The 27,386-nt window shown below is 46.3% G+C and overlaps 1 protein-coding gene and 1 long non-coding RNA gene across 8 annotated transcripts in view; one reads left to right on the top strand and one right to left on the bottom strand.

The window, feature by feature from the left end:
* KATNAL1 (katanin catalytic subunit A1 like 1) overlaps positions 1-319 on the bottom strand; it is a 43,626-nt gene extending 43,307 nt beyond the window's left edge. For both annotated transcript variants that reach the window (XM_042793070.1, XM_042793068.1), the window contains exon 1: positions 166-319. The gene's annotated coding sequence lies outside the window, so the exon portion shown is untranslated. The remainder of the gene's footprint in view (positions 1-165) is intronic.
* The window catches only part of LOC116959114, a 59,274-nt gene continuing 31,921 nt past the window's right edge, over positions 34-27,386 (top strand). For 4 of the 6 annotated variants that reach the window (XR_006165362.1, XR_006165359.1, XR_006165360.1 and 1 more), the window contains exon 1: positions 34-179. This is a non-coding gene — a long non-coding RNA (uncharacterized LOC116959114). Of the gene's footprint in view, positions 180-26,501; positions 27,226-27,386 lie in introns of those variants that run through there. The other 2 variants (XR_004405653.2, XR_004405650.2) reach the window with 1 other exon arrangement.

Below are 27,386 nucleotides of genomic sequence, written 5' to 3' on the forward strand. Positions count from 1 at the left end.
CCCCCCATTCTTCATCATCCCCCCCCCCCTCCCCCCCCCCCCGCTGCCGCCTCCCTCAGCGCGGCGGGACGGGCAGCGGCGGCAGGGCGGCCGTTGGGCCGAGCCGCCGTCCGCCCCGGGCAGCGCCGTGAGGGGCCGCCCCCGTTAGCCGGGCCCTGCCGTTACCTGGGAGAGCCGGGGTGCGTGTCCGCGGACGGGAGCGGCGCGGGGAGGGGAGGGGGGGGGGGCGCGCAGTCCTTCTGCTCTGTCGGACCGGGGAAAGAGAGAGGTGGGGGGAACGGGGGGGAAGAGGCGTGGGGTGGGGGTGAGCGGGGGACGGGGGAAACGGCCGGGGTATGTGTTGGGGGGGGGGGTGTTGGAGTGGTGTGACGGGGTGGGGGGGGGGGGGAAGAGGGTGCGCGCGCGCGCGGCGACGGGTGGTTGCCATGGCGGCGGCGGGGCGCGGGGAGGGGGAGGGCGCCGCACCCCGCCCCCGCCGCCGGGCCCTCAGGCCGGAACGGGCGGGCGGCGGCCGCTCCGCAGAGCCCGCGGGCTCGCCCGGCGCAGGGAACGGGGAGGGGGGGGGAAAGGGTGGGGTTTTCCCGGCGAGCTCACAAACAAAGGGAGAAGCATCCCCGCTGCATGGCCGGGGGCGGCGGCGGGTGCTGCCTGCCCCCGCCCAGCCCGCGTTTTGGCAGATGTCTTGTATTAAGCGTGATAGACCAGAGAGCCTCCCCCGCCTTTTTTTTTTTCCCGCTACGGCAGGAGCAGGAGCCGAAGTGGCGCAGTCCCTGGCGAGGGAGGAGGGTGGGAGCGCAAGAGCGAAACGCCACGAGGTCCTGGCCGGCTGCTGAGCGCCGGCTCTGCGGCTTCCCCTGCTCCTCTGTGCGCTTCCACCCGTGTTTAGGGTTTACTGGAGGAGCACACTCCGAACGCAAACCTCGTCTGCTGCCACTTCAGCCGAGGGAGTGCCTAGGAAAGGCAAAATGTGGGTTTGTCCTGCACGGGCGCGCAGAAGGGGACTTCACACCATCTTCCCTAGCGGGTTTCATTGCTTTTGCGTAACGGGAAAGGAACAGATTCGGGGATTTGCCTGTTCTTTGGACCGCAGTGATCCCAGGCAGCCTCGCAGGATAGCACCACCCAGTTTGTAGCGTTTGATGAGGGTGAGTGATGTTATCAAGCATTTCTGAACCGTGAAACTCACAGTTAATATGAACAGCCTGGTCCCAGCGAGGGGAACAGTGCGGTTATAAGCCTCTCTAAGGATGTCATTTCACAGTTAATGCAAGCCAGCCTATGTCTGAATTGCCACCAAAAGGGAGAGTCCTGCCTTCCTCTTTCATCATGGCTATGCTTTCCTCTTTGTTATTTACACGGCAATAATGCTTATGTTGCCGTCTGGCAAGGCAAGCCTGCGATCTGATCCAGTGGAAAGCCAGTTATGCCCCTCCAGAAAAATTACCAGTGTTCAGCTGGATCAAGTTCCTGAACTAGCTGACCCTGCGGAGCTGCTGCAGGCGCAAGAAGGTGGAGGAGACGTGGAGGCAGGAGCAGCCCGCTGAGATCCTGGTGGATCGGAGCTGTGTTTCTGTGTACAGCTGCACCGCTGCACTGACTCCTGCCTGCTGGAACTGCCTTGTGACAGCTCTGAGAGTGTCCCACTGATGATGATCTTGTGATTGCTCCCAATAATGACACGTGATTTCTCTGGAAAATAACAATTGTAGTTACCTTAAGGTAGCAGCATGAGGTTGTATCTCACAATAAGGTTCTCAGAAATGTTAACTGACACAAGTGAAAGAGCAGGGATTGAAACTAAAAGCTCAGTATGCCTCTTAAACAATACAGCATGTGTGAATGTGTCACTCGTACATCTACAGATCTTGCTTCCCTCAAAATCATGTGGAGATTCTTATGCCTTTGTGAGTATTTTAGAACTGGAGCCAAAATCGTGATGAATTCATACCAGCTGCAACTCTGGCTTCCCCTTTTTCCAGATTTCTTCGAATTTGCCTGCCCGTGACATCAATTCCTGCTGGTTTTTCGCATACCCAAAAGCGTAAATGCTGTGCAGACCTAACAGAGCCCAACACTTCTTGGGGAGAGCAGATCATAAGCAGCCTGCTCCTAGCACCACCATACCCCTTCTCACAAGACTATATACTTCTTATCACATTAGGCAACACATTAGCTGCTTTGTCTGTGGATCGTATCCCCCAGCTAGGAAACTGTGACACAGAGAAGGTTGGTCATGTAGACATAGTCTCAATTTGTTTGGTTTAAGATTTTTTTTTTCCCCATCCCTTTTTTTAGTAATGCTTCAAGTCGAGTGGGTCTGCTTCCTAGTGGCAGAGGGTACCCATACTACCGCTGATCTCCCTTTGAAAATGAGTTGTTCAACGCCAGAGCAATACCAGTGTCACCCTAGGTGGACCCCTCCGAGGGAGGGTTTGGTAAGCATTGGTCTACACGGTTTACCAAGGTCTGCTAAGCGACTGAGTCGGCAGGAAGAGAACCACATCTCCAGGTTCCTAACCCTGCATGCTAGGTATATGTAAGGATCATAGGATAGATAATTAAGGTTGGAAGGGACCTCAGGAGGTCATCTAGTCCAGCCAGACAATCCGAAGCTCATAAGCTTGTTGATAAGGCAAAAGAACGGTAGCCGTGAGTGTGAAATTTCATAGCCCTTCCTATGGCCGCAGCCAAACAAACTCCAGCAAATCTGGCTGGAGTGATGCGGGAATTACTGCTTCCCTGACCATCTATTCTGCCTCCTCACTGAAGGTTCCTGCCTCCACAACAGTCCCTGGATTGGAAAACATTAATGTTTCTAATCCATTTTAATACTGAAATTAAAGTTATCTTTATCAGCAGTTTAAGCTAATTTGCTGGACCTTGTATTGAAGCATCTGGGACTAGTGCATGTGTTTCATTCCACAGACTCTGCAGTGAGGCAGTAATCTCATGCAAAGGGAAGGTAAGAAATTGCTGGGAGGGGAATGCGACACTTTAAGCCACTGAAACTTGTTCTGCTATGAGTGTATTCTCACAGCTTACATCTTTTTATTTTTTTATGGAGGCTATAAACCTAGCAGTTCTGGATAAGACATGATATTGGTGGGTGTTGGCAGCTGTGGTTAGGCAGGCTCCAGCTGTGTTGGTGGAGGACAGCATTACTCACAGCCAAACCCCAGAGACTTATCATGCCCCTTCGCAGCCATCTGCAAATCTGCCAGCAGAGCTGATTGTGTGCCCTCTCTCTCTGATTCATTCTAGTCAGTTCAATCAGAAGCTGATACAAATTAATGTAACTCTTCTGCCGTGAACATTTGATTTGGTTCAAAAGTGTCTCTTCAGCTAGAGTAATTGCACATAGTGGCAGATAAGTTTAAAGCTATCCGGTCTTAGGGTCTGTGTCAGATTAGCAAAACTGGCTTCTGAATTGATTTGGTTATCATTACATAAATTCCATAGACAGTGTCTAACTCAGATGGCTGGCACAGGCTTTTAGCACAAAGTAGCAGAGAGCTTCATTTGTAACCTCCTCCCACGCACCAAGTTCTGTAGGAGAAGGTTGGAAACACATGAGATGTCAATGAATTATGAACTGCCCTTTGCTTTTGTCTTCCCTTCCCCTTGCAATTACATTTAACTAGACTGCAGGAATTATTGTGCTTTCATAATAATCTTTAATACTCGCATGCAAACATAACTCTTTACCAAAGGTCTTACAGGCTACATTCAGAAATGCTGTAATAATGGAAGGTGAAAAACAACAGGGAAAAGAAGGTGCACGTTACATATTCATAGCATTAACCTTCCAAAGGAAGTTATGCACAACTCGGTAAAGGCATCAGTAGACACACACTTAATTTTCATGCACACATAGTAATTGTTCTTCTGCATAGATATTTTTATGGTACGATATTTATCAGTATGACACATCCACCAATTTGTCTCCTAGGAAAGAACCTCAGAGTCTGAACCTTGAGAAATTGTGATGGAGTGGCAACACAGAAGGATTTAGTCAATATCTTTCACACGAGATACATCTCAAAATTATGTGAATTGTTAATAGAGAACAGTTCAAGCGAAACCAGTTGATTTTCAAATGAGATTTCAGTTTAGCCAGAATGTGAGAGTAGGAATGGACCTGAGTGTTTGTATTTATCTGGTCAAATGTAGACAACTGTCTTGTAAACCTTTGCCTCTGAGTTAGCTTTCCTCTAAGTTTTTTCCTGGTAGAGAGAGAGAGAGGGGTGCTTCAGGGATATAATTCCTGCTCTGACCAAGATGGACTGTGCGCTGAATGTGTTCAGTTTTTTCCAGTGCTTATAGCAGACTTAGCTGATCAGCATAAATATAAGTGTTTGCACTGTACATGCCTAAAAGCAGGTGAGAGGAGTCCCACCTAATGTGTTTGTTGCATTGTTAGAGCCATGGAGAGAGAAAGCTGTCCTGGCAGTTATGACTAGGTTGATTAAAATGGTGAAGAACGAGCCAATGTTCAGATTAATGAAAAATACAGGTAAAAGGTAAGATCTTTGAGATGGGTTGAAGCAAGCCCGCAGTAGGTTGAAAAAAAAAACAGTTTGGCTTTGAGTCTGTGGACAGAAATTAGAAGAATTAAAGAATTAACATGATCTAGGATATTGTGTTTCTTTTCTGTGTATACTTAACATGAAGAAGCATTTTGCATATGTTGGAGCAGTACTCTGTGGAGAAGGAATAAGTAGGTAGCTTACAATAGTCAAAACAAAGAGACAGGAAGACTTGGACAGAAACCTCAGAGAAAGTAGAGTCAGGCCCAGAGAGCTGTGTGTCAGCAACTGGTAAGTGAAAACCAGGACAGGGAAAGAAAAGTTTATTCACATCATCTCAGTCCTGTGGCAGACCACTAGACAGTATCGAGTGGCAGAGTTCCCTTCATCTGTCTGCTAGGGTTAACAACTGAGAGGAAATCTCCCGTGATGCACAGTTAAACAAAAAAAAAAAAAAAACATTTGGCAGTATAACTCTTTCATGGTAGGGTGTAAATTTTAGGCTGGTTTGCTAAAGATGTGACACTGCTGGAGTTGCAGACTCTCTGTCCCACTGCAGTTATTTTGAACCTCGTCGGCCAATTTCAACTACAGGGTGGAGGTCTTAATGGTGACTGAGTTCCTTTTAGTTTTGCAGTAAGTAGCACAGTAGAAAAGATGGGCTCAGCTGGTGCTTCTGCTGAGCACAAGGTAGGCAGAACTTAGCTGATAAAGATTTCCTCTGGTGGCAAGCTGCCCAGTCTGCATGGCTAAAGGGACGGACGGCTCCACACTTAGTGCTACGTGCAGCACCTTCTGTGCACCCCTGCAATACCGTGTATGACCCAAAGGCAGCTGTTTTATTGAAGTGATGAGGGCTAAGTGGAAACGGATACAAACCCATAGGATACTAGGCTTTGGTAGTTTGAACCAAACAGTTACATCAGTTGAGCCCGTTAACTCAGGCACAGCCATTAATTTTAATTCGTGCTGGTATATATGTTATTCTCCTTGCCCTGTAGATATTTCTCTGACTCAAAAGTGGCGGTTTCAAATAAGGGAGCTGTTGGGTAGCTTTTTGCACACACTGTTTAGATGCCCAAACCACTAGAATAAACAAAACACAGTCTAATACATATTAATGGCTTTCCCAGCATTTTTGATTTCTTAGGCATGTTAACTCCAGTTCTGCAGTATGAGATATTAGAAGATGAACTGGCTTTAACAATCCACTCCTGTAAACACATTCATCCAGAACAGAAGATAGCTACATTTAAAGAGCATTCTTTAACGTATTGGTAGTTCTTTCCAGGACTGTCTAAAACAGTCCTTTGAATAGCGCTGTGATCAATGGTAATGAAGGTGTTTATGTTGGAGAAAGATGCACTGAAAATTTGTGTTCTGGTGTGTGCCTAAGTATCAAGATCCTGCAGGGCAGGAGGTAAGCACACCAGAGACCATGCATCTGCATTGGAAGAACAACTTCTGTCATTTTTCAATAACTTCTTAAATTCCCATCACTGAATGCGTAAAAAGTTCGGAGTAGGTAGGAGCAATGTAGTAAATGGCAAGATGTAACTACAGATGAAAGTTTAGCCAAAGTTCCTCATTGAAAACTTAAAAAAAATGTTTAAGGAGAGAAAGAAACTTAAGTACGATGTGCTGGTGAACATTGTAAAGAATCTCTTTTTCCTTTTCTGGCCCCCTAATGCAATTACTATAGGGAACATACAGTGGCTGCCATGTGAACAGCTTAATCTGGTTCATATTTTGAGAGTAAAATTTTGAATCTTTTTTTAACTTAAAAATTTGGACTGTATTTGATTGATGTGCGTTTTGTTAACATTCATTTATCTAATAAATGAGAAACACGATTGTGTCAGTAGAGGGTCAGTGCCACAAAGAACAGTATCTCCTAAAAGAACAGACATTGGTATCACAGCTTTTAATTTTTAATATTTTAAATATTAAATACTTTAATATTTAAAATTATTATAACATCCCATTCACATTCTCGGGACGGGAGGAAATATTCACTGCCTACATTTGAACATCTAACTTAGATGCCTGAATTAGGAGGCTTGTCTCCCTAGATGCCTTGCATAGTTGAAGGAGTGAGAGAGGATCCTCCAGAGAGCAATCCAGACTATCTTAGTTAGGCTTCTGCTCTAAATTATCATCTGGAGGAGCCTCTTCAACTTTGAATGCTGTTCTGTGCTATTCTTTGCATCTTTTCCTTGGCAACAAAACTGACTTAACTGGTCGCTTCCCCTCAGCACTTCTTGCCCTCTGCTTTTGAGCATCACACTGTTGCTTGTACTAGTGCAGCTGTTGATGTGGTGGCACTGACAGCTCGGTCGGTGACATCACCTGGGTTGAAAGGAACCCGGAGACAGAAAGGTGTTATTTTTAACCTAGGTCCCATCTCTTACCTGGCTTATCGCATGACCTTCTACACAGTTACACCTGCATGCCTGAGGAAGTGATGAGCTTTAGCAAGAGACAGAAATGAGTTGAACTCATTCGGGGGACCTGTTTGCCTAGTGTGCTGCCAAGAAAAAGACACATTCAACTTTGGCGAGTAAGTTAAGGAGATTGAGTCTTGTATCTAAGCATCGTTCTGTTCAAGTGCGTGATGTTTATACCATTACGGTTTCACAAATATCAGGGAAGCTTATTATGTTCTGCATCACTAAGAAACATATAATCTAGCCCTACAGCTCTTTTATCCATGTAAAAATGGTCATAATGTAAGCAAAATAACTTAGAGGATTTACAAATGTACCATGAAAAGGTATGCTAAACTATAAATAAGCCTAAAAGCATGGTGTTGACACTAACATAAAGCAAATGCAATCAAGTCTGAGTAGCTTAAGAAGTTCCCCAGCAAGAGCTGCTAATGTTTCAACAGACACACTGGATGCAATTTACCTAACTTGAATGGCTTACAGTGCAGACATCTGCACATGAGCTAGTTGCCTTAGATTCTTTTAAAAATCATTGGAAAATCTGGCCTTTTAGATGGTGCTTCATATGAACTGTATGAGATATTCATATTAGAGGTGAAATATATGCATTTGGCCAGCTGAATCCCACCCACAGGCTGCGTGGCAGACTACAACAAGCTAGGTTCGGTTGCCTTGTGTACTAACCTCTAAAAGTACTCGCACTCAGCTGCGCATGTGAGAGCCTAAAACTTAATTTTCTGATCATTAAAAGCCATTCCGGTTCAGGGAGATTTGGTGCCACTAGTGACCACCACTAGGACACTTTTCCAGTCTCTGGCAGTTAAGATATTTCATGTTGTTACAGAATTAACTATCCTGTTTTAAAACAGTATTCTTTTAAAGTAAATATGTATTAGGAATGCTGGCCACAAACCCAGTGAGGTGAGAGAACCATTAACAGTTTTTAATAGTTATTAATTTTTACATGGCATCTTGTGCTCCTTTTTAAAGTTCAGTAGTCATGAGGTAGGTTTCTTAATAACCTGTGAAAAGATTGTTTAATTGTATTTATCTGTGACCTTCCATAGTTCAACCCAGCTAATTGCCTCTTTTAGACGAAATACTTCTTTCTGGTCCTTCTCCATGAAAGTAAGAATGAAAACATTCTTAAAATATCAAGTAAGGAAGAAGATAAAATCCACAGGGAAGTATAACTGAAGTTAAACTTCCACTTGCTAAGCTGGAGTTTAACCTATATATGCTGCTGTTTTCTTGTATGCATTTCCTCATTCAAATTATTTTTCCCCTTAAAAGAAAAAACAAAATCGGAGAGGGGAAAGTGTTGTGCTTAACTTTCATGCTCAATGCATTTTTAAAAGTAATGAAATTACAAAATGAGCCTGTTGTGGTTTAACCCTGACCAGCAGCTCAGCCCCCCACAGCCACTCACTCCCTGCCCGGTGGGATGCAGGGGGAGAATTGGGAGGGTTAAAGTGAGAAAACTCGTGGGTTGAGATAAAGACAATTTAAGAGGTAAAGCAAAAGCCAGACACACAAGCAAAGGAAGACAAGGAACTCATTCATCACTTCCCACCGGCAGGCAGGTGCTCGGCCACCTCCAGGAGAGCGGGGATCCATCGCGTGTAGCGGTTACTTGGGAAGACAAAACACCATCACTCCGGATGTTCCCCCTTCCTCCTTCTTTCCCCAGCTTTTCTTGCTGAGCATGTCACCATATGATATAGAATATCCCTGGGGTCAGCTGTCCCGGCTGTGTCCCCTCCCAACTTCTCGTGCACTCCCAGCCCACTCACTGGTGGGGTGAGGAGCAAAAAAGGCCTTGACTCTGTGTAAGCGCTGCTCAGCAATAAAGAAAACATCCCTGTACTATCAGCACTGGTTTAGTCACAATCCAAAACACAGCCCTGTACAAGCTCCTATGAAGAAAATTAACAAAACCAGTACAGAGCCTTAACTCTTCACATCCTTTTACAGTGGGGAAATACATGTATGATGAGGGTACTTGTACGTGAGAAGACATGAGATTGGGGTTTCCATAATTACAGATTACAAAAGAAGAACAACCGTTATTAAAAAAAAAAAATGTTCCAAAAGCACAGTAGAATAATAGTCTACAGTTTTCTCAAGATGGGGAGGGTGATCCTGTGCTATATCTCCTGGTCACCTTTGCCGTTTGTGTTGTGGGGTTTCTGTTTTGCTGAGATACCAGAAAAAATCCCCCCTCCTACTGAGAGAGTCCTTGGGACCTTTCTACACTAGGAAAGCCGCCTCCAGCACCGCTGGTCAGTGCAGTGCTGGCTGATATGATCGGACTCCCTGTGCCGTTACTTGCAAGTGGCTCCAAAGTGTGAACCCACACAAGTCAGGGAGCAGTTTTCCATCCATCCCAAGGCTCAGTGGTGCGTGCTGCCTCACATCCAGCCTGCTTAGGGCTACTACGTCTGGGGGAATCCTGAGAGCAAACTACCCAAGATTTGCACCTTATCTTGTACCTAAATGGGGCCTCAAGGAGAGAGCTAGCAATTAAGCAGAGAAGACAACTGGGTACTCAGGCTTTTTTCCCTTGACCTCAGGGTAGGACACGGTGTAGATTTGTCTTAAGTGCCCAGTTTTAGTCCTGTGGTAGGATGACTACAACAGAAACACATAGGTTCACACAGGTTAGATGAGTACATATGTTAATTGTATCCAGACTTTGAAAATAGAAGTGGTTAATACCATGTATCAGAAGTACCTTAGTGTTTCATACTGGAATAAAGCCGCTTACGTTCCTAGTTAGTAGCTCTACCTGCAACTCAGCAGAGCTTTGGCTGGTTCTTAGATCTAAAAATAAAATATTCCTTCCTGAGATACCATACACTTCAGTGATATTCTCAGAAGGAATGGAATGCAAAATTGGAATAGATTGTGTTAATTGTTGTCTAGAAGCTTTCTATCCACTGCATAGGAAACTTTCATTACATTCTTCATCACACCATATGGCATCTAAGTATAATGGGATAAAATTACTAATACAGGTCAATAAATAACTATGATTATATGTTGTGGGTTCCAACTCGTACGTGCACAACAAGTAATTATAGTTGGAATGAATAATGAAGATTTGAGTGTGGTATCTAGGAATATATTAGAAAGGACACAGTTCGTCATTAATGATGGTAATTGTCTCATCTGACTTCACGGATTCAATAAGAAGGTGTCCACACCAAGCCAGTCATCTGTGACTGCATCTGTGATGAGTGGAGGGGAACAGGCACTTCAGAAGATAAATGGCCTCTCTGGTCTTCGACAGATATTTTCTGAGGAATGCATCTCAAAATCTCACACAAACCGCAAATCTTGAACATCTTCCAGGGGGAAAAAAGAATACATGCAGGAAAACCTGGTCACACATTGTAACTTTTCTCAGATGAATCTCCAAGGCTATTCTCCGCTTCAGTGGATGATCATCAGTAGTGAAACTTTTGTGGATGTTTATTTAAGCCATTTTTGACAATTTCCACTGATGAAAGTTTTACCATTTCTCTAGACAGTCTCTACCAATACTCAATTTTCCTTAATCCTGGACAGTTGTCTAGTGGTTTCATGTAAAGCTCCTTTGCTGCAATTTATCCCTATTGTTTGTTGTTCCAATAGACACAAACAACAGGTTTCTTCATCCTTCTTCGCAACTACTTTTTACATATTTAAAGATTTCTCTGTTCTTGATATCATTGTGTCTTGGCACTGAACTGAAGTGATACTAGTAAGATTTAGGTACAGTTCAAACCTTCCCCCACCTACTCCTTCCTGGCCCCCAGTAACCTCAGTGGCCCACTGACTCCCTGACGGCACTGACAGATCTTGCTGCACTCACAGTTGCAATACCTCAACGCCGTTCATCTGTCACCCCTGGCTAACTTCAACTGAGCGCTCCCACTTTGTTCTGTCCTTTGTGGGAAATCGGGGACAGGAGGGGGTTAAGTGTTTGGTTGTTTCTGTCACTCTTTTATGGACACTAACAGCTTCACGGGTTTTGAAGGCATGGTGCCCACACTCAATACTGAAAATCTGGGGGCTTCTTAGGCAGTGATTACAAGTGTAATGTAGTTTTTGACTCATATCTGGTTTGTTTTTGTTTTTTTTTTTGACTTGCCATTTTCACAGTTTCTATGCTTTCTAATTTCTTTATGGTGATGCCTTCATAATTTTTGCAATGCATTTAACAGAAATCCAGCCATTTTGTTTGTGTATACTGAAATATGCTCAAGGATCTGGTGAGTTACCCTTAACACAGAACATTTCACAGGACTATACATTATACCACAAAATTACTCTTAACATGTTAATTTAAAACATATTTTTCTTTAGATTAGTTCATAAAGAGAGAGGAAGGAAGATATTTAGCTCCAGACAGCACTTGCAATAGAAATCAGTTATTTCTGTACAGCATCTTTCCTTTGAAATATCACTAAATGATTTCCAGAGAGAGGAAGAATGTAATTTAATGATCCCTTGCACAGCTCGAACACCTTTCATCAGAGCATCTCAAAGCATTTCAGACAAGCCTGAAAGCTTGTCTGTTTTTCCCCAACTATTTCAGTTGGCCTAATAAAAGATATTATGTCTTCCTACACACCTTGTATTGTTTAGCACTCAAAGCATTATCATACTTGTTTTACAGATAACTAAAAAAGGCACAAAGAATCCACATAGTTTTATTTCAAACACTGAATCTAAGATGAACTCTGTGGGGTCCCGTTTTCACTGAGTCTCCAGGACTTAAAGAATACATGTTCTCAGATTACAGGCAGACGTGGAGAGAAGTCTTCATCCCACTGACATCAGTGGCAAAATTTCCACTGATCTGTATAAGGCTGAAATTGCGTCCTGGCTTTTCTAAGGGCTGCCTGCCAAAATCGACTCGAGACCTGTGCATCCTTCCTGTCTTATGCGTCACCATTAGTAATGAAGTTCCTGCGGTCCACGCTGCGTCTGCCGTTACGTTCTCAAGAAGTGATCAAGACAAACCTAAATGAGGAATGAGAGACCCCAGCAACAGGAGGGGTCTCTGCGCAGTGAGCGTATGGTGTGTGGTTCACAGTCTCCTCGCAGTCCTTGCAGGCGGATCCATCTGGCTGTTAGGCACACACTGTGCTAACAAAAGGAGCCACACCAAGAGCCGTTGGAGTCGGCTTGCCCTGGCACGGACGTGCGCCGTCCTCACTCACGAGTGTCCCAGCTTGCGAGTGCGCTGCCAACACCACCGCAAAGACTCTGTCAGGTCTCCGCTCGCACGTCCGACCTTTTTCGAATCGAAGGACAATCTAACCGCTTTGAGAAAATCCAGAGGTCTCTTCCAGCTTAATTTTTTGCTTAATTAAGACCGGGGATTTGGGCACATGGCACCAAATGCACCCAAAGCAAGTGTTGTCTTAAGGAATTAAGAATCTCGAGAAATGATCAATAAATCTTTCTACTATAGTGTCCGTGGAGTATGCGCTACCATAACAAAAATATAAGCACTTTAAAATGCAGATTTAGAAAAGGAACATGAAGGGAAAAAAACGCCTGTGTATGCAGTATACAGGTGTCTTCTTCTGCTGTTGAGGATGGCTGACTATGGGCCTGGTGAGAAACAGAGGATCTGTTCATTCTCACTCCCTGTATTGTCCATTTGTGCCTTGCTGCAGGGGTCTTCCCGAGCTTGATGGAGGTACAGCCACCCAGTCTTAGTATATTCTTGATGGTTTTCTAGCAAAATGCTCACTGAATCCTCTGACTCTTGTACTCAATTTAGAACAGAAAGCTCTTGCTCATCTGGTATTTGTTATCTACAGCTGCCTTTCCTCTTTCATAGGTATTTCAGGTTATGGATAAGCTAGAGGAAAAAAGAGAGTTTTTCATACTGCCAGTTTCAATTTGAAGCTAAAGGACACCAAACAGCCAAGGTCTGAGAGTAACTCCTAGGCTCACAGAAATATTCTCATGTCTTTTTGGCTGAATTAACTGTTGGTCTTTCTATTACATCTTGTATTATGAGCTGCTTGCAAATCTTTATATCTGATCATTCTCTCATCGTCTTGGAAAACAATACGTGGGAGTTTCTTTCCATACTAGATCTTTGTGGGTTACTTGCTAGTAAACTAATTTTACATGACTCAGATTTAAATAATAAAAAGGCTTAACTCCAGTCTGAGAAGAGTTTATTGTCCACAACTGTAGCCTAGAGACAAACTCCAGCACCTTTGGGACTCAGCTGAGGCAGCAATTAGGCAGCATTTTATTGTGATGCAGTGAGTGCGCAAAAGATGAAGCTGGACTACTCTCAAGAGCTTAGAAACAAAATTGGCTTCCTGGAGAGAGAACATAAGAAATCTGGCAACCTAAAAATATTTAAAGAGCTTAGGGCTCCCAGGGGAGAATTTCAAGCTATTGAAGTGGAAAAGACTGAGCATTTGCTAAGATTGAAAAAAAAAAAAAAAAAAGGGGGGGGGGAAGGGGGCTACATGAAAAACGACAAAGTGTACAGATTTTTTTTTTTTCCTGTAGCATGTTTCAAAGGGGAGAATATAATAAACCTGAAATCAATCAGTAGCACAGACTTCAATGCAGTGTTCCAAATCAAACAGCCCTGGCTTGAAAACAGGAGTCAAAAGAGATTTTTTTTTTTTTTTTTTTTTTCATTTCAGAATTATAAGAGATTGAGGCCAAGAAACCATTAAATGAGGTGAAAGGTCTAGGCTAGAGGGCATCTTGAGCAAGTCTAATGAAGTCACGGTTGCTTCAGCAGCCACGTTCCCAAAGGGGTTTGCTGTGTCTGTCACTGCGACTCCTCTGAATCTGGCTCCCTGGCCTCTGCGGTTCCGTGCCGGAGCGTGCCCCACCAGGCACCCCATGAAGCCTCCTCCTACCAGCCCCGGAGCATGGGGCACCCCCGTGTCAAAACAAAGCCACGAAAAGCGTGATTTATCTTGCCCGTCATTTGATGTGTGTCGGACAGACATTTACCTGTGAGCTCGTCGTGCCTGACTCCCCGTATTGTCGGCGGGGAGCGGCAGGAGCTTCCAAGGCACGATTTAGCGCAACTGAGTGAAAATTTTCAGCGTATGCCAAGAGTGCCTATTTCTCTGTGACTTCAAACGGCGTCCTAAGGTGACTAATTCACAAATGGACACCTACAGTTTAAACATCTATGTTCGCTCAGTGAACTCTACCCACACAACTAGCGTTACGCTGGTGCACACTATATATTAGAGGTTTCTCTTCGGTGTTCAGGCTATGCCTTCATGCCCCCCACATCTAGGACTAAGACGGATTAGGTGAAACGGTTTAGCTCATGTCTCAACAGTAACAAGAGGGCTAGAGGGTGCAGCGTATTTACCTTATTGGAGCCTCTTCCCTTCCATGCCACCATTCCTCCTCGCTATGCTGACAGCCCTTCCATATCACCGCTCCAGCCGGATTTGGGGGCTGAGGAGCGGCTGTCTGTAAGGACAGAGGGACGGGGGACACCACAGAACGGGAGCGGAGGCGGCTGGCGGAGGGAAGGAAGCATGCAGAGAGAGGGAGTGCCGGGATGCTTTATGTGCTGGGGTAAGTGCCAGCAGCCCAGTTCTGCATCTCGGGCATCTGCAGGGCGGTGCAGTTCACAGTCCTGAGCTCTGCGCGTGTGACGCGGCTAAGGGACACATCACCCGGGTTCTCCCCCCCTGGGACCAGCAGCAAGAGCACCCGGGGCTGCACTGTAGGTAGGATGCACCGACTCTGGCATGAAATAAACCCTGCCACATACATCCTAACTGCGCCTAGTATTACTGTTCTGCCTCAGTTGTACAGCTCCGCTCACATGATTTCATATGTCAGAGGCAAGCTCATCAAGCGGCAAACCCCAGAAGTTCTCTGCAGGACTTCTGCACCAAGGGGCAGAGACAGGAGACTGATCAAAGTGGAAAGTCTTGCTCTGCTCTTCTGTACCTGAGTAAACTTCATCTGCACAAACTTTCAATGTCTCTGTTGACTCTGACAGAGGTACACTAGCAGGCAAAACTAGTCAATTATTTTTACATAGTCCCCTGAGGAGTATCCGTTCTGTGCTGAACGTACTCAGTTCCTTCTCATAATCCCAAGGCTTCCCTTTCGTGTATTTACTGTCCTAGGCTTCCCATTTGGCTGTTCTGTGGCTAGTTTGGAGGTTTCTGTGCTCTCTGACTGTGATTTGCCAGGCAGACAAGGTTGTTGCTGTTACCATTAACGCGGCAGTGCAAGAGCCCGGCGTCAGCAAGCTGCCCAATATTGCGGGCCTTTGTTGAGCCCTGTACACAGCGCTGTACATACTGGAAAGCCATCCTGCTCTTGATTATTGCTAAATTGCCCAGAATCCATCTCTTTTGTTTGTCAGAAATTAGGCACCTCTGGTAAACAATAAACAGCAGGGAGAAGGACAGCATTATTCTCTCTGAAGCGTACCAGCGTAGCAGCCAATTTCTGGCTACACCATTCATAGACCAGAAAGCAAAGCGCTGGCTGGTGTGTGCAAATGTAACAGCAAACACAGCGTTCCCTGGAGAGGCTGAGCTGTAATGTGCACAGACAGCGTGGAGCAGTTCTGGATGAGCAGAGAACATGCGTGTGTATCTCCCTGTGCTGCAGACAGCCGGGGCTCTGCTATTGCATGCGGCAAGGCCAGATATATATATTTAAGGCATTTCCTGCTTCAGCAGTGTCTGCTAGGAACGCGATACGTACTTTCTATACGCCCAAAAGACCTCATGTAAAGGCAGTCACATCTGCGGGGGAGGAGAGCTCAGACCCTTTGCCCAGGACCGGTGTGGAAGCACTGCATGGCCACTGCCGTGTCGGTGCTGAGCGGCGATGCAGACTGCACAGTCCCCCCCCCCGTGATGCTGATGAGGAGATGGTGCTGAGGACCTGCCCAAATACACCCATCTCGGACTTGACCAGTTGACCTACTTTGACTTGGAGATCCTGTCGCTGCGCTAAGGTGATGCAGAGGAGAAAGTATGGTGGAGGTCGGGTTCAGCTGTACGTGGGAATGCGCAGCCTGGGCTCTGAAGGGAGGTGGGTACACCTTCAGTGAGTTTTACTGCTGACAGCAGCAATCTGCAGCCTCAGAGTCAGGGCCTTACAGTAGGAATCCAGAGCCATGCGCCCTTCTACAGGACACGCTTTGTTGCTGGAAGAACATCCATAGACAAAGCACATTTTGCAGCAAGACTGGAAAGAAGCAGGTATAATCCATTGTCATAGTTCTAGGTGACAAGAAAATAAATGTTTTTATGCCTATCAAAATGTGAGTAGCTTGTCAGTTATGTAACCTGCTCATTCATGCTGTTGTCCTGATCTACGAATAGTTTTTCCTGTCAAAAGACCTTACACAGCTTCTTGGCCTTCGGAAGCACTAAGGATCTGGGCTACATTGCACTAAACATGAGGCATAACTATAGAAAGGTCAGAGAGGCTTCCATGAGCTCTGCTTATGGCCATACATCTGGTGTTCTCAGATTAGCCCAAACCTGCGATATACAGCAATTTAAAAACAAGCAGACTCTTTCAAAAGTCTTTTTTTTTTTATTATTATTACTATTTTAAAGTTGCACGTTTAATAATTTGTTCACCCATTACACAGCTTATTTTATAGTAGAGATGTGACAGGGAAGCAGATATGCAAAGTGTCAGGTCAGAAAGAGTTAGTTTAGTGCATGCATCACACACTTTAGAAACACCAGTAGTGCTTTGTACTTTTGTTGAGATGTGCTTTGACCATCTCAAAGTGTTCTACAAACTGAAATAGCAGTTGTGCCTCTGCCATAAGAGATATCAGTACTACTCACATGATGGATAGGAAAATGAAAAAGAAAAAGAAAAAGGGCAGGGATTCATCTCTTGTCAGTGGCAGAGCTGGGATTGGATTCACGTGTTCTGATTTTTTGCTCTAAGTACTAGCGTTGTTTCTCAGGTTTTATCTCAGCCAACCCTTAGCTGATGAACCGTGGGGCAGGAAGCAAAGTAAGGCCTAATGAGGCGAATGTTCATCTCAAAATAGGTCAATACTAATAGAACTTGAGTAGCTGCTTTGAAATTACTACAGGTTGACACATCAATAAAGTCAGGAAGATCAAGAACTGTGCATTTTTGGGGAGGAAAGAGAACCTATGGGCAAAACTCACACAAACTAAAACCAGATTATAGCTGAAGAGCTAACTTCTGATTAGGGTATCTCTTTGTCTGCTCTCGATGGTATAACTGAGTTTGATAAATGGCGTTACTTTGCTTGTTTTGCAATTGCTTTATTTTGTACCTGGAAACGCCAGCTAAAATGAACCTGTTGTTCACTGGGTGCTCTGAAAACCCAGTGAATATTCCAGGGCCCTGTGATATTCCTGAGCAGCAGATGCCATAAACCTAGGCAAGGAGATGGCAGAGGCAAGAGGACTTGCCTCAAGATGCAGAAATGAGATGGCAGCACATGACACACAGCCCAGGTCTCCGGATCCTGGAACACCATCTGCCTTCCCACAGACATGGACATGGATGGACTCACTTTCAGAATTACAGCTTCCAGGGCATGGAGTAGAGGGAGAAGAAACCAAGTAAGATCCCTTCAAGGGCAGAGAGAAGCCCAGACAAAGTGCCTGGAGTCCCGTTCCAGTGGGGAACGCTTTTTTAGCTTCTGTCGTGTGATCCTCTTGCAGGAGCAGCTTCCTCAGATCGTCCCCCTCGGCTTCCTCTCTGCAGGTCTCCTCATCCTCTGCTCCCCCCACTCCCGCGCAGAGGCCAGTGCTGCCTGGACATGCCTGATGGCAATGAACTTCCCTCCGCGACAGAGGACTGCATGCTCCCTTTGGAGAAAGAGATGATTGCTCCCAGCAGAACTGGGGTAGCTATTTACCCACAGCAAGAAAATGTTATTTTTGGGCAAAAGGGAGCTGTAATGTTTTCCTGTTACAGTAGTTGGCAGCATTTCTCTATAGCCCAAAGAGTTCTGTCTTAATGGGATCTTTGCTCATTGCTGTAAGTTTACTAGAGGGAGAGAAGTATATGAACAGTTTTGGAATTCAAACAAAATAATACTGACAGTAAGAGAGGTTTAAACCCTGGAGGCCCAATAGCAACCGAGTGAAAGAACAGCAAAGCAGGACCAAGAACCAAGAGCCCGGGCTGAGGGGAAAAGGGTGGCTAGGTGCAGAGAAGTGTTTGTACGGACGGTGATTTTCAAAGCATAGGCTGTTTCAAATAGATACAGTAAGGACATCACTTGCAGCTTTTTCTGAGTTCGTCCAGATGTTTCGACTTACTAAATTTGAGTGATGGCATGGGGAAATGGGAACCAAATGAGTGAGCTGAGACAACTGCACTTGGAGGCCAAGGTAGCTGAGTGAGCTGATCGAAGACATGAAGGTGCATTTCATGAAGATACATAATAAGAAAGTTAGGTAGCCACCTGCCTCTCCTACAGAACTGATTATAAGCCATCCTATGGCCCTGATTTTCCTCGCCCATTAACATCTTATCTCTAATCCTCCTTTGCTTCGGGGGAAGGTTAGTGGAGAGGCTGCTGTGGGTTAACCCTGGCAGAACTTGTCTTACCACGTCGCTTCATCTTACAGTGGCCGCACAAACCTGACACACAAGGGAGGAACGAGCTCTCTCTTTGGGGAATGGGGGGGGGGGGGGGGGGGGGGCTCTTCTTCAGCCGGTTGCCAGTGTTTGCCCCCCATTTTCCCACACCACGGTGTGAGCACTAGGTCCTCTTCCCCACAGCTCCCCGTGCAGCTGCAGCACTGGCACTTCACCAGACGCGCTCCCCCCAAGCCAGACACCTACCACAGATGCACTCTCCCATCAGAAACAGCCATCAGCCCTAAACAAGGAAAGCTGCTTGATTTGGGGCGTCATGCTGTTCTTCGGAGAGAGTGTTGCCCATGTTGTGGCACTGGTGGCCAACACAACCAGGACATAAGCTGCTTTTGTAGCTGTAACCAGGGCGTAGCAGGTGTTAAACCTAGTGCCTGTGTTGCACTGAACACCTCTGAAGGTTGAGTGCATAGCTGGATGGTAAAACAGCAAACACCTTAGGCCTAAATACCACAGGAAAAACCCCTCACTGATGTGTATCCGATGTGTTTTCCTCATGGCACCATTCTTTAACAGATGCTTGTTAAACCCCTTTTCTCTGTGTTCAAAGGAGCAGAGGAACGTTAGCATCCCATCCCAAGGCAGCTGACTGCCCTGATCCCCCGCGGCATTTGGGAGGTTTGCAGGGTACTGCAGAAGCCCACTGTGGGGGCACAGCCCTCCCTGACTCCTGCCAGCAGACTGCTGTCAGGAAGGCCGGTCTTTTACTTTCCCTCTCAGCATCCCCCCACCACCCCCACCGTCTCCTTGTCCCAGCCCCAGCATCCACCCAGCCACTTGGGCCACCCTATTCGGCCGACTGAAAATTAACCCTACCGAAAGGAGGGGGGATAGATTTAAAAAAAATAAATAAATAAAAATAAAATAAAAAAAAAATAGGAGGGGAGGATTGTCCTGAGACCAATCAGCCCCTGGCACTGCTGACCCTACGGCCAAAGGAGCACAAGTGTCAGCAGAGAGGGGGGAGCTGCCTTTTGGCAGGAGCCCAGCTGTAGGTCAGCTTAGGCCAGTTGTGAAACTGCACATTGACCCAGGCCCTGAGCTGCTGTGCCCCTGCCAGCCGGCCACCCAGCCCCTCCAGACCTCGCCGTGGCAAGCTTTCGCTGTTGGTGTGCGTGCTGGGGAACCCGTAACATCTTTAGTGGCCCTAGGTCCTTCTGCAATTCACGGATGAGGCTCTGAAGAGTTAATGCCCGCTTTCCCAGGCAAGAAAGGAGCAGATTCTTACTGCAGGAGCGCTGCAAACACCCCGTGAGGGTGATTTAATGTTATCCCCTGAGAGTAAGTGCCTCCAGGCAGAGCTGGGTCTTGTTCCCCTCCAAAGCCGGACACATAAATAGTGAATGGAAGAACAAAAGAGGACAGCTATGCCTCGGTTTACACCAGGGAAAGTGAGAACACAGATTAACCTTATGGCTTGCCTTTTCAAGAAGGACATAAAGTTTTGGACGTTTTGCCAGTAGTGTTGCAACAGTGATGGTGTCAGGCTATAAGGAAGGCAGAATTTATAGGAAGAGGTAAGGTCTTTTATGAGACCAGCTAACCACATTGTAGCAAGCAGGCACCCTTCCAGACACATAAGCCCTTCTTCAGGCTTGTTTCAGATATGAAGAACTTGTGTCTCTGAAAGCATGTTGTGCCTAGGAAGTAGGTTGGTCAAATAAACCTCTTTTCCCCCAATCACCTTGCCCCACTGCTCACCTAAGGGTAATCTTCAGGCAGAAGTTGCAGCTTATTGAACATGAAGCTGTTTTCAGCTGGGCATCCTATTCCTCATTCAGGAATTTCAGTTCTCACCCTTGAAACGTTAACTCGTAGATCCACATTGTTAAAGGCACATCAGGGTCAGGAGCGCAGCGCAGCCAGTTACACACTGAATTAATTCTCCGCTCTCTCCCCCCTACCAGGCACGGCCACACGCCATCTAGTGAAGTAACAAAGAATGCTGCCTGACATATGTGCTCATGTAGGTTACATTTATCATATTAAGCCATGAAGCGATGCCTGTTGGAGAGCAAGCTTTTTTTTTTTTTTTTCCAAATTCAAGTTATTTGTTTTAAGGTAACTATCCTAAGGAGAGGGCCTTTCCCAGCTTTTGTTGTTATGTAAGCCGGGGCACTTATAAACCACTACCGTGATGGGGTAGATAGAAGCAAAAGACAAAATTTAAAGAAAAATTGCTTAATACATGTTCAACAACCTTGAAGGGGCCTGTAAGGTAGCTGTTGCCTAAAATACTTCCTGGCTACAGGTAGCTGCTGTTACAAAAGGAGCTTTATCACTCTGTAACTGCAGCACAGAAGAGAACTGGACTCCCTGCTCCCGAAAGCCGGGTTCCTCCGGTTGGCAGGGCTGCCGCCCGCGCCGTGGAGCTGAGGAATCCCCGCGAGTCCTTCCCGCTTCGGGCGCCGTAGCTGCAGCCAGTGCTACAGGAAGCAACGCTGAGCACACACCCGCCCGTTGTGCTGTACGAACCTCACAAAGGCAGCAAACACTTGGGTTTTGTCAGCGAACAGAGCAGAGAGCGTAAGACACAGGAGATTTATAGGTGTAACGTCCCAGCACTGCGCGCTTGGATTTACTCAAATCCCATTTACTTTAATAGGAATGTTGCTGCTAAAACCCTGGGCGATGTTTAAAATATTTACCCCATAGGGAGCAGATAATCTGGGAAGTAACAAGGTGCCATTTCCCACCGAATGTGTTCTTTGACTACAACCACATGTTAATGGTACAATTTAGGGCCATGCTAGAGCGAGGCCTCGATTCACCACTTACCAGCACAGTTAAGTGGTGCTGCCATGTGAACTGGGAAGGTTCTGTTTGCTGTCATGCTGATATTTGTCAGATAGGAAAAAAAAAAAAAAAAAAAAAAGATACCAACGCTGGAACATCAGGCTTCCTTGTGTGGCTTGCTTTTCTTTTAATCCTCAGAATAAAACAGTTTTATTTTGGAGCCCAACTCCAGAGATTATTAGATTTCTGTGAGCACTGCAGTAATGCACCTCACAGGTGACCAACACAAATGGCATGGTGGTTCCAGAGATCACATTAAACATGGCAGCAGGATACTTCACATCAGAAATTCTGTCTTCCTTTCCAGAAGTGTCAAAATGCTGCCCAGACCTTCATTTTGTCAGGATTTTGCCCATTCTGGTGTGGACAGCAGCAGACTTTATTCTATCCTTTGCAACGTGAAGCAAAGACGGGAGCTGAGTTCTCCCACTGTGTTGCCTACCCCTTTGCCAGCTCTGAACGACGGCTTAAAACCTCCAAAGAAGCCATAAAGCCCAGCAGTCCCCCACGAAGCCCATCTCAGAAACTGTGGCTCCTCTCCTACCCAGACTAAAGCAGTACCTGACTGACTCTCCTTGTCCGTGGACAAGGAAGCGCGTTTTGGGGTGTATTAATGAGTGTGTTGGGAGGGATTAACCACAGCCCCTCACCTTGAAATGGCTTCAGCTTGATTTCTTATGGAAATGAGGGTCTGTGATCACACGGGCATCTGTATACGGATGGCTCAGTCTGTGCTTTTCTGCCTATCTGCCCTTCCCCCAGTAACTTCTGAGCGCACTGACCAATTTCAGCAATCTGTAACAGAGGAGTAGCGGTCTTAAAGATAATTAAGTTGCTAAATGTTCATTAAAGTTGGCAGTGAACTACCAGAGAAAGAACTTATTGTCATTTAAAATAACAATATGGCTCAACACTTACTTGCCCCAGAGAATCCCCACCAGGAGGGAATTATGCAAACCCTTTTTTTTCCTCTGCACACGTGTGTTTTAGCAGAGCAGGATCCAGCCCTAAAAACTGCTGTTTCTTGCTAGATTGTTTCTAAGGTGGGGATCCCAGATCTCTTATTCCACAGATAACTAACCACCAAGCGCTGATGAATTCCTTCAAACGTGGTGCAAGGCTTGGCAGACAGTGTGCCATAACATCCCGCCGAAGGAAGCAGTTCATTCCAAACTGTACCGGGATCACTAGTAGTGTTACCTAAACGGCCAGAAATGATCTAGGGGGATGACAAACGTTTGTTTCGATGCGGTGTACGTGTTGTCGTTCACCCATTTCGTGCGCTAACCCCGTCCATTAGCACCTCTGTCTCTGGCGGCAGAGGAGCAGCTGCGTTACCCACTCGTCGCTTTGCAGGGAGGAATCATCTCACTTTGCAGCCCTGCCCCACAAATATGGGACAGCGGAGCCCCAAAGCACAGCCTGAGCAAGCGGTTGACCTTGCTTCTTCGGGAGCCCCAAACCCCTTGTGCCGTGACACAGAGAAGGGGTGGGAGTGACAAGCGTTCCCTGCTCATCCCCGAGCCCAGAGCTACCACTTAAAACAGATGTCTGTGTAAAAAAGGCCCCACACCTGCCAAACCACCAGCCTCAAGCTTCCTTCCTCATTTCTTCAGGCCTCAGAATAACATGAGCGTTTGTGCAATGTGCAGTGCACCCTGTGGTTTTCTCTTCTCCCTGAAGGCATGCTATCTAATCTCCCCGGAGCAAAAAATCAGACAGCAAGCCTTACAAGACAGGAGGAAAGAGGTGAACAGTAAAGCAATGTGCACTTTGCTCAGCTGCCTTCACTTTTCAACACCAAAAAAAAAAAAAAAAAAGGAGGAAAACCATGGGTCAGTGTTGCAGACCTTGCCGGAGAGGCATTTCAATCTGATAAAAAGTATGAGTGCCTCATTTGCACATATTATGCAGCGCGGCACCCAGAGCACTAAACTAGAAAAAATCCGTTAACTGAAAAGTCATCTTGAATCGGAAACATTCAAGGGTTCAGTTTTAAACTACGGCGAGAATTTAGTGTTTTATTGCTGCTTTGCTTTTGGTTCCTGTTTTTTGCTAGCATTGAGAAACGTGGTGCCTTAGGAAGCCGCGTGGTGTGTAACATGCAGTATCAGCCTGTATACAAAGGAAGGAAGATGATGTGGCAGAACATTGTTGAGGAAAGATCCTGTTTGTACAGGGAGCTGGAGAATAGTAAACCAGAACTGAGCAGCGATGCAGACAGAGCAGATATGAAAGGAAATCAACCCAAAATGCCCATGAATCCTGTTTGTGTTCAAGAGCCTGACAGAGCCACCGAAACAATTTAAAAATCTGGTTTGCCTTTTCTCAGATTTCCTATCCTGTAGTGGAGGGGAGGAGAGAGGAGAAGAGAGGGATGACACACTTGGTCGGATTCCCCTGCCAGTCTTTTCTCCTGTGGCAGTCCTGCAGCCGCTGGGCATGTGACTCCAGCAGCAGTTAGGTTTGCATCAGAACTGCTGGAGCTAGCCAAAAGTTTCTTAACGGTAATTGGTAATTCCTAGCTGTGTTTTATCCCAGGGACACCTGATTTCAGGATCAACTTCTGAAAAGGTCCTGTCTACCTTTGTGATTTTTTTTGAATTTCTAAAAAGCCGTCTCTCAGCTTATTTCTCATGAAACGATTAACTGATTTGATGAGCTTCAGTTCCCGATAAACATTTGCCTGTTCTGCAGATGCTGTATGTGTAACAGAGGGAAATTACTTCCCTGCGATATATACCCATTGCAGGTTGCATACTCTTTTGTTGGCCTTTTTAAAGCACAGCCACTTAAGGTCATTACACTCTCTAAATAAGTCTCTAATACAATTTTCGATAAACCAAACTTTCCAAAGTCATATCAAACATCTTGATATCAGAGTATCTTGTCTCTGCAACAGGAGGATTAGCCTGTGAGTAATCTGGGTGGTGATGCAGCAAGTGTCTGTTTTTTTCTGAACTGATTCAAGCGGTTTATAGTCAAATGTGGAGACCAATACGTGCACAGCAGCAAAACTCCATAGCTAAATACGAGCATTTGTAGTTCCTTTTTGCTTGTATATAACCTTCCTGCGTTGGTGTGAGCAACTTTGATCTTTGATACAGTGACCAGCTTCCTGCAGTAGGCGGAAGAGAACATTCTTAACTGTGTCTGCAAGCAAAGTTGCTGACTCTAAAATTCAGGCAAGCAATGCCACGGCGCATGTTATGAATGACCCTTTTCTCCTGGCCTGCTGGCTGTAAACAAGCCTGATGCAAATTTAGGCCAGGAAAGCACCATGCCAAGGTGCTTATTGATTTCTTAGTGTGGTTTGGGTGGACCCCGTTGAAGCCTTCTATAAAAAGGCGGTGCACGAAAATGCCTCCCCCATGAAATTAGCGATAATTTTAATTGTAACAAGCCAGAGACCTTCCAATGCACATCAGAGCCTTCCTGGACACGAGGAAAGAATAACATGATTCTTATCCCAAGGCACCCAAAGTGCAGTCAGCCAGTTCTGAGTGCGGAGTGAATCACAGGCCTGGGAGAGAAGGAACTGGTCAGGGATGTTGTTTTAAGCGTTGGTACAAGCCTGTTTCCTCAGGTGATTTCCACAGGGAACTTGCCTGTTTTGAGCTTTTCTATGGCTGATGAGTGACGTCACTGGACAATTTTGGTCATTCTCATGGCAGGTGCAATACAGGGGGGGCAAGGGGAAAGCAAAGGGAGGTTAAAATCCCTCCCTTGTTTTGGATACCTCACCTTGTGCTCCTCTGTGATGTGGCTGGCACCACTCACTCTCTGTGCTGATGGGCTGGGCTGAGAGGAGCTACTGGAGACAACTAAAGCTCTTGTGCCTAGCTGCAGCGAGGTGGGACAGTGCCAGGGGTTCCCCCAGCTCTCTGCCGGGTACCGTTGGGCACCGTATGGCTGGGAGGTCCCCAGACACAGGTGCCATATGGCTAGGAGGTCTCAGGACGATGAGGCTCGTGGGCAGGTATGGGCCCAGGCAGCAAGTCCTGCCTTCCCACGTGTCCCACATATGAAGCGGGAGTAGAGCTGTTTATATCAGGGATGTATTTGGTCTACATCCACATGCTCTTTCTTAGAGGTCTCGCCCTGTGCTGGGGACACACGGGGATGTATGCCGCCCCGGCACGCACGCAGTCCCTTTCACCGTTATCAGTAAATGACCCAACTCTCTGCGAGGCAGGAGCGGTGCTGCAAATTTTAAATCAAAAAATGCCCCAGCATGCTTCCCAGCCCCGAAGTCTGAGTTTGCTGGCTGGCATCCCAGGAGGGATGGGAGCTGTGGACATGGACGTCAGGTAGCCATCAACACCAAGGTTTGTATCTGCAGGATCTGGGTACAGGCACCTGACAGACCATGAGGGAGAGCTTGCCTAGGTCTACCTCTGCTGCTTCAGTGTTGACTAGGCACATTAAAAGCTTCACTGTGGGAAGAAATGCCCTCTCTTCTCACCGTTTTTTAAAATTTGTGGGGTCTGTATGATGCATGTCTGAGAAGGAAATGGGAAGGAGATGCAAATGGAAATTCCAAGCTGTCAGCAACAGAGCAAACCCCAAAAAACTTCCCATAGCATAAGTGGAAAACCCCAGGCGGTGCACTTCAGCTCCAAGGAACAGGAGACACTGAACTTTACATGGAGTCTTCTGAAATCAGAAAGTTCTGGAAATACTGTGAAAGAAGTGACTTTGTCCTGGCTGTATCTGCCCCAGGAGAGAGGAGAGGCTTAGGCAAGGTTCGAGCATCCCCGGGCACAGCCCTGCCCCTTGCCTCTGTGCCCAACCTGAGATGCTGTTCCCCGCAGCTGAACACCCTTTTTTGCTTGGGGGGTGGCTGTGGGAGGGCTCTGCTGTGCCCCTTGCTGACAGGCAAGGGAACACGCCCTGGTGTGTTTTGCTCACAGCATAAATCACAGTGTCAAATTTGGTTTTAGCTTCACTAGAGATGTATCAGAGAGAGTTTTGGCCCGTAACGGCATTATTCATGTCCAGCTGCCTTGAAAACACATGTGAATAGAGCAGGGGAAAAAATCTATGATACGAGAGCTTAATATCTGTATTGTCTAATTTTTCAGTACACCATCACCCCAGTCAAGAACTGGTCGCCATGAGCAGATAGTGCATGGAGGAGTATGGTTACAGAATCGAAACTCATCTCCAGTTAGTTTCTTATCCAAGGACTGCTGTGTTATCTCATCCCAAGAGAGAGCCGCTCCCACCAGCAATATAATTTAACAAAGCTACAAACCAAATGAGTTGCCAGCCTACAAAACCCTCATACCTATGTGATTTTCATTCTCTGCGAGGTGTGGTTTTCGGGTGGGCGCTTTCGGACTCTCGGATCCCTTTGCTAGGCTGAAGGAGCTTATGCAATACATCTGTATCTGTAAATGGATATCAACCCACCTGAGATTCTCCTGAATAAAAAGTTTAGCACTGAAAGCGTGCAAGCTTTGCAGACTTGCAGTGTCCCACACAGGTGATCGTGGTGCTGGACTGCATTAATACGGGTAAAGGCTTCCTTCTACGCGTGTGCGAAGAGAAGTGAAAATGTGATTGTCCCATACCCTTGTAGGTTTGTAAAAACAATTTTCTAGAGCCGCTAACTGCACCACTAGACTTGGTGGAAAGGATGGAGGGAGGATAATTTCCCTTGGAAAGTTTGGATGGCTGGATAGGTCTTCTCTTGTATATGCTGAAAGGGAGCAAGGGACACTGATCATCAGAGCGCTTCGCAGTCAGAAAAAAGAGTGATCATTTCAGTGCATGGAAATGGATGGAAAGAGACGACAAGTCCAGAATATGTGAAGGTAGGAGCTTCATATAGCCTTGCTGCTGGGCTTGTTTTCTGTGCTAGTGGCCACGGGAATTGGTAAAACTGGACTGGGACAGTGAAGGCTGTAATCCCAACTCATCACGTATAGCCTGCGTGTGCCCAGGCAGACACGTCTATCCCAGCCCTCTCAGATCC

This window comes from Tyto alba, unplaced genomic scaffold (assembly GCF_018691265.1).
Source record: "Tyto alba isolate M040663 unplaced genomic scaffold, T.alba_DEE_v4.0 Super-Scaffold_2, whole genome shotgun sequence".
Taxonomy (NCBI): Eukaryota; Metazoa; Chordata; class Aves; order Strigiformes; family Tytonidae; genus Tyto; species Tyto alba.